At 50.9% G+C, this 5857-nt stretch overlaps 3 non-coding genes across 3 annotated transcripts; all 3 read left to right on the top strand.

Annotated features, from left to right (window-relative positions):
- The first annotated feature begins 1843 nt into the window (after positions 1–1843).
- TRNAE-UUC (transfer RNA glutamic acid (anticodon UUC)) lies at positions 1844–1915 on the top strand. Its single transcript has one exon. It is a non-coding gene; the product is annotated as a tRNA-Glu (tRNA).
- Positions 1916–2525: 610 nt separating this feature from the next.
- Positions 2526–2597, top strand: TRNAQ-CUG (transfer RNA glutamine (anticodon CUG)). The gene has a single exon. It is a non-coding gene; the product is annotated as a tRNA-Gln (tRNA).
- A 1453-nt stretch (positions 2598–4050) lies between these two features.
- On the top strand, positions 4051–4122 carry TRNAE-UUC (transfer RNA glutamic acid (anticodon UUC)). The gene has a single exon. It is a non-coding gene; the product is annotated as a tRNA-Glu (tRNA).
- Positions 4123–5857: the final 1735 nt, after the last annotated feature.

Below are 5857 nucleotides of genomic sequence, written 5' to 3'. Positions count from 1 at the left end.
CTCTACAGGTCTGCAGTGAGGTCAGGCTCCACAGTTCTGCAGTGAGGTCCCTGTGGGCTGCAGTGCAGTATAATGGCTTCCATTCTGTGCAGTGCTGCTATGAGGTTGTGTTGGTAATGTTCTGTGTGGAAGGGCAGGCACTGTGCAGCCCTGCAGTGAGGGTCTGGCTCTACAGTTCTGCAGTAGACATTTGTAGTGCTGCATTGAGACCCCTCTACTTTGCAGTAATGAGCGTGACTATGCAGTGAGTGTCTCCGTGTAGTGTCAGTTTTAGGTTCTCTCTAGACAGTATAGCAGTGAAGCTCACTGTGCAGTGCTCCAGCGAGGACCATTGGCAAGCGATCCAGGGAGGCCACAATCTGTAGTTCTGCAGTGAATGTCAGGTAATGCAGCGCTGCTTGTACATTGACAAGAGGAACCTGACAATTCTGGGACAGTGCTTTTCAAATCCGCTCTTTAATCTCCTGCAGCGAGGACCACTGTCAAGTGATGCAGTTAGGCCACACTCTGCAGTGCCACTGTGAATGTCAGGTAATGCAGTGTTGTTGTATAACCGTGTACATTGCCACAGCGACAGTCACTCTGTGTAGAGCTGCACTGTGTCACCATGTACAGTTCTGCAGTGCTGCTGTGAGTGTCACCCTGTGCAGTGCTGCTGTGTCACGGTGTAAACTGCCACAGTGACGGGCACTCTATCTAGAGCTGCACTCTGTCACCACGTAGAGTTCTGCAGTGAGTGCCACTCTGTGCAGCGCTCCTTCGTCACCATGTACATTGTCACAGTGAGGGTCACTCTGTGCAGACCTACAGTGTGTCACCACGTAGAGTTCGGCAGTGAGTGTCACCCTGTGCAGTGCTGCTGTGTCAGCGTGTACACTGCCACAGTGACGAGCACTCTATCTAGAGCTGCACTCTAGAGTAGAGTTCTTCAGTGAGTGTCACTCTGCGCAGTGCTGCTGTGTCACCATGTAGAGTTCTTCAGTGAGTGTGAATGTGCAGCGCTGCTCTAAGGGTCAGACTGCAGTGAACGGACCCGGTGCAGTGCTGCAGTGCTGCTCGGTGTGTGATGTGCAGTGCTGTGTGTCACCACGTAGAGTTCTGCAGTGCTGCTGTGAGTGTCACCTTGTGCAGTGCTGCTGTGTCACGGTGTTAACTGCCACAGTGATCGGTACTCTAGCTACAGCTGCACTCTGTCGCCACGTAGAGTTCTGCTGTGAGGGTCACTGTGCAGTGCTGCTGTGTCACCACGTAGAGTTGTGCAGTGAGGGTGAATGTGCAGCGCTGCTGTAAGGGTCAGACTGCAGTGAACGGACCCGGTGCAGTGCTGCAGTGCTGCTCGGTGTGTGATGTGCAGTGCTGTGTGTCACCACGTAGAGTTCTGCAGTGCTGCTGTGAGTGTCACCTTGTGCAGTGCTGCTGTGTCACGGTGTTAACTGCCACAGTGATCGGTACTCTAGCTACAGCTGCACTCTGTCGCCACGTAGAGTTCTGCAGTGAGGGTGAATGTGCAGCGCTGCTGTAAGGGTCAGACTGCAGTGAACGGACCCGGTGCAGTGCTGCAGTGCTGCTCGGTGTGTGATGTGCAGTGCTGTGTGTTTTCATATTGAGGTGTTCTTCTGTCATCTCCCTAAATATCCCGAGACTGTCCATGTTGTAAAGAGCGATGAGCACAACTCGGGTTAAAAGAATGTTCTGGTTCCTTGTTAGAGTGAAGTTTGTGTCCTTATTCCTTGTCTGTCCAGCTCCCCGCAGTGCAGACACTGGTAGCTCACTGAAGGCTGCAGGAGGCGCTGCGGGGCAGAGGCCTCTATTTATAAAGAGACCCAGGCAGGTCACACACAGCTCCCATATGGTCTAGCGGTTAGGATTCCTGGTTTTCACCCAGGCGGCCCGGGTTCGACTCCCGGTATGGGAAGGACACATTTTTATTGTGGCCGGACATTTTCTTCCTCCTTAATTCCACCGCAGCTCGTGCAGAGGTCACATATTTCTCCTGCTTCTTCCGTCTCTTCACCGAGAGGAGTTCACCGACCCCTCCAGGTCTCACCTGCCCCTCGCGGGGCTTCCAAGTAACTTCACAAGAGGAACCGGACGATTCTGTTCAAACCCGCGCTTTATTCTCCTGTAAAATGCGCTCATTACATGTTCTGCTCGCTCCACATGGGGAGAGAGCGGGGGGTTTAACTGAAGCTTGTGAAGGAAAGGGCCCGTTTCATTCCTTTCACAAGACGCTTCATAAGGCTTCTAAGCGCTAGAAGTGCGGGGCACATGAAAGGAGCTGAGTCACAGGACGTGTAAAAGCGCACGTGACTTCTATGCGCCCTTTAAAAAGAATCCAGGCTGCAACTCTGGGTGTTTGTGTATTTCCTTGGTAAATGCCCCTTTTTACATATACCTGGAGCTTTATACCAAATGTAAAAGTAGAATGACTTGTAGTGAAAGAAAACATGAATAGGTCACTACAGCTCGCCCCACCCAGTCTTGTCACTCCAAGCATGGGGGGGGGGGGGGTTACTGCGGCATCCTGTTCCATGGTGTAATGGTTAGCACTCTGGACTCTGAATCCAGGGATCCGAGTTCAAATCTCGGTGGGACCTGAGCATTTTGCCCACTTTACAAACGTGTAATAATCTGTAGTGCAGTAATGAGTGCAGTGATGAGTGGAGTAATGAGTGCAGCGATGAATGCGGTAACAGGTGCAGTAATAAGTGCAGCATTCAGTGCAATATTGAGTGCAGTGATGAGTGCAGCATTCAGTACAGTAATGATTTCCGGCCTGTAGTTCAGCAATGAGGACCAGTGTGCAGTGCTGTAGAGGAGGCCACAGTGTGCAGTGCAGTAGAGGAGGCCACAGTGTGCAGTGCAGTAGAGGAGGCCACAGTGTGCAGTGCTGTAATGAGAGTCGTTCTGGACAGTGTTGTCAAGAGATGGGCACAGTTCACTTGTCACAGGTCAACAATGAGTGTGACTGCACTAATGCATTGATTATCGCTCCTGGTGCAGTGCAATGTACTGCTGTCACGACGGTCAATCAGTGCAGAGCTGCAGTGCGGGGTCAGACTCTACACATCTGCAGTAGACATGGTTTGCAGTAACGAGGGTGAATTTGCAGTGATGCAGTGAGTGCCTCCGTGCAGTCCGCCAGGTGATATAGCAGTGAAGCTCACTCTGTGCAATGCTGCAGCGAGGGCCCTTTTAAGTGATACAGTGAGGCCATGCTCTACAGTGCTGCAGTGAGAGTCACCTTGTGCATTGCTGCTGTGTCACCATGTACATAGCCACAGTGACGGTCACTCTGTGCAGACCTACACTGTCACCATGTAGAGTTCTGCAGTGAGTGTCATCCTGTGCAGTGCTGCTGTGTCACCATGTAGATTGCCACAGTGAGGGGTCACCCTGTGCAGTGCTGCTGTGTCACCACGTTCAGTCCTACAGTTCTGCAGTGAGTGTCAGGTAATGCAGTGCTCCTGTGTCACCATGTACACTGCCACAGTGAGGGTCACTCTGTGCAGTGCTGCTGTGTCACCACGTAGAGTGATGCACTGAGTGTCACCCTGTGCAGTGCTGTTGTGTCACCACGTTCAGTCCTGCAGTGCTGCACTGAGTGTCAAGTAATGCAGTGCTCCTGTGTCACTATGTACATTGCCACAGTGAGTGTCACTCTGTGCAGTGCTGCTGTGTCACCACGTAGGGTTGTGCAGTGAGGATGAATGTGCAGCGCTGCTGTAAGGGTCAGACTGCAGTGAACGGACCCGGTGCAGTGCTGCAGTGCTGCTCGGTGTGTGATGTGCAGTGCTGTGTGTTTTCATATTGAGGTGTTCTTCTGTCATCTCCCTAAATAGCCCGAGACTGTCCATGTGGTAAAGACCGATGAGCACAACTCGGGTTAAAAGAATGATCTGGTTCCTTGTTAGAGTGAAGTTTGTGTCCTTATTCCTTGTCTGTCCAGCTCCCCGCAGTGCAGACACTGGCAGCTCACTGAAGGCTGCAGGAGGCGCTGCGGGGCAGAGGCCTCTATTTATAAAGAGACCCAGGCAGGTCACACACAGCTCCCATATGGTCTAGCGGTTAGGATTCCTGGTTTTCACCCAGGCGGCCCGGGTTCGACTCCCGGTATGGGAAGGACACATTTTTATTGTGGCCGGACATTTTCTTCCTCCTTAATTCCACCGCAGCTCATGCAGAGGTCACATATTTCTCCTGCTTCTTCCGTCTCTTCACCGAGAGGAGTTCACCGACCCCTCCAGGTCTCACCTGCCCCTCGCGGGGCTTCCAAGTAACTTCACAAGAGGAACCGGACGATTCTGTTCAAACCCGCGCTTTATTCTCCTGTAAAATGTGCACATTACATGTTCTGCTCGCTCCACATGGGGAGAGAGCGGGGGGTTTACTGAAGCTTGTGAAGGAAAGGGCCCGTTTCATTCCTTTCACAAGACGCTTCATAAGGCTTCTAAGCGCTAGAAGTGCGGGGCACATGAAAGGAGCTGAGTCAGAGGACGTGTAAAAGCGCACGTGACTTCTATGCGCCCTTTAAAAAGAATCCAGGCTGCAGCTCTGGGTGTTTGTGTATTTCCTTGTTAAATGTCCCTTTTTACATATACCTCGAGCTTTCTTTTAAATGTAAAAATAGAATGACTTGTAGTGAATGGAAAAATCAATAGGTCGCTACAGATCGCCCCGCCCAGCCCCACCCAGTCTTGTCACTGGAAGCGTTGTAACCGCAGAGACATCCGGTTCCATGGTGTAATGGTTAGCACTCTGGACTCCGAATCCACCGTTTCGAGTTCAAATCTCGGTGGACCTGAAACTTTTGCCCACTTTACAAACGTGTAATAATCTGTCACAGTTATTAACTGGGTGGTGAATTAAAGCGCCCACGTGCCCTTCTCCTATTTTATAAGCGCAGAGTCACAGAAGAGATGATCTGTGCATTAGAAGAAGGCCCCAGACGGCTTCACCAGCTCCCACAACAGCAGTGAAGATATTCACGACTGAGACATCCTCTGCAGAGAGGACTCACAAACCCGCTGACAATCTTTCTGAACAGAAAACACTTCAGATTTATTTTAATCCGTCCAAAGAAGCATCCACCCTTGTCTCTAGCGCCAACATGCAGAATGTGTCCCTTCGAGTCGGTACAAACGGCACAATTTACATACACATAACATACATGAAACATTATTGTGGTAAATTAGGTGATTGTCTTGAAAGGACACCTTCTGCCATGAAAGTGACATTTTGAGGAGTGAATTCCGGGGCGTAGCCTAGTGAGTAAGATTACGGGGTGTAAGCTTCGGATTTTCCAACAGAGACGTTGGCACATATTGCTAAAATGCATTGGGCCACATTTACGAGATAATGACGGTGTGCAGTCACGCGCCAAAATTGCCAGCGCCGCACAGCGTCATTTTCAAAACGCAGGGGTGCGCCGTATTTACTAGAATATGATGCACCCGTGTTCCCCCCTGCGCCGGCGTTAAATTTGCTGCCGCGCGCTAACACAGTCACCCATGCGCCATGGTGCAAGGAAGGCTGCGTTAGGGGGAGATTGTTTTTGTGAAGGAAGGCAAACCTTCCTGCACAAAAACAATCTTAAATGATGATTTCCTCTTCCTATGGCCGTTGCAGAATGCAGCACACATAGAAAGAGCAAAAAACGAGTAGAAATGAAAACATTTCTCCTCGTTGCGCCACTCTAACACCTCCCCTGGGCTGGCGTTAGATTTTGGCACTGCCTCAGGTTTACGAAAACAACATCAAAATGCAATGCGTGTTGCTCTGGTACACCCACAGCAACACCCATTGCACCCCCTTCCACGCAGAGTGATGCATGTATAGGGACCATATTTACAATGTG

The sequence above is a fragment of the Pleurodeles waltl genome, unplaced genomic scaffold (assembly GCF_031143425.1).
Source record: "Pleurodeles waltl isolate 20211129_DDA unplaced genomic scaffold, aPleWal1.hap1.20221129 scaffold_39, whole genome shotgun sequence".
In the NCBI taxonomy this organism is placed as follows: domain Eukaryota; kingdom Metazoa; phylum Chordata; class Amphibia; order Caudata; family Salamandridae; genus Pleurodeles; species Pleurodeles waltl.
The sequence above is the reverse complement of the archived record's forward strand: the minus strand, read 5'-3'. Positions and strand labels throughout refer to the sequence as shown.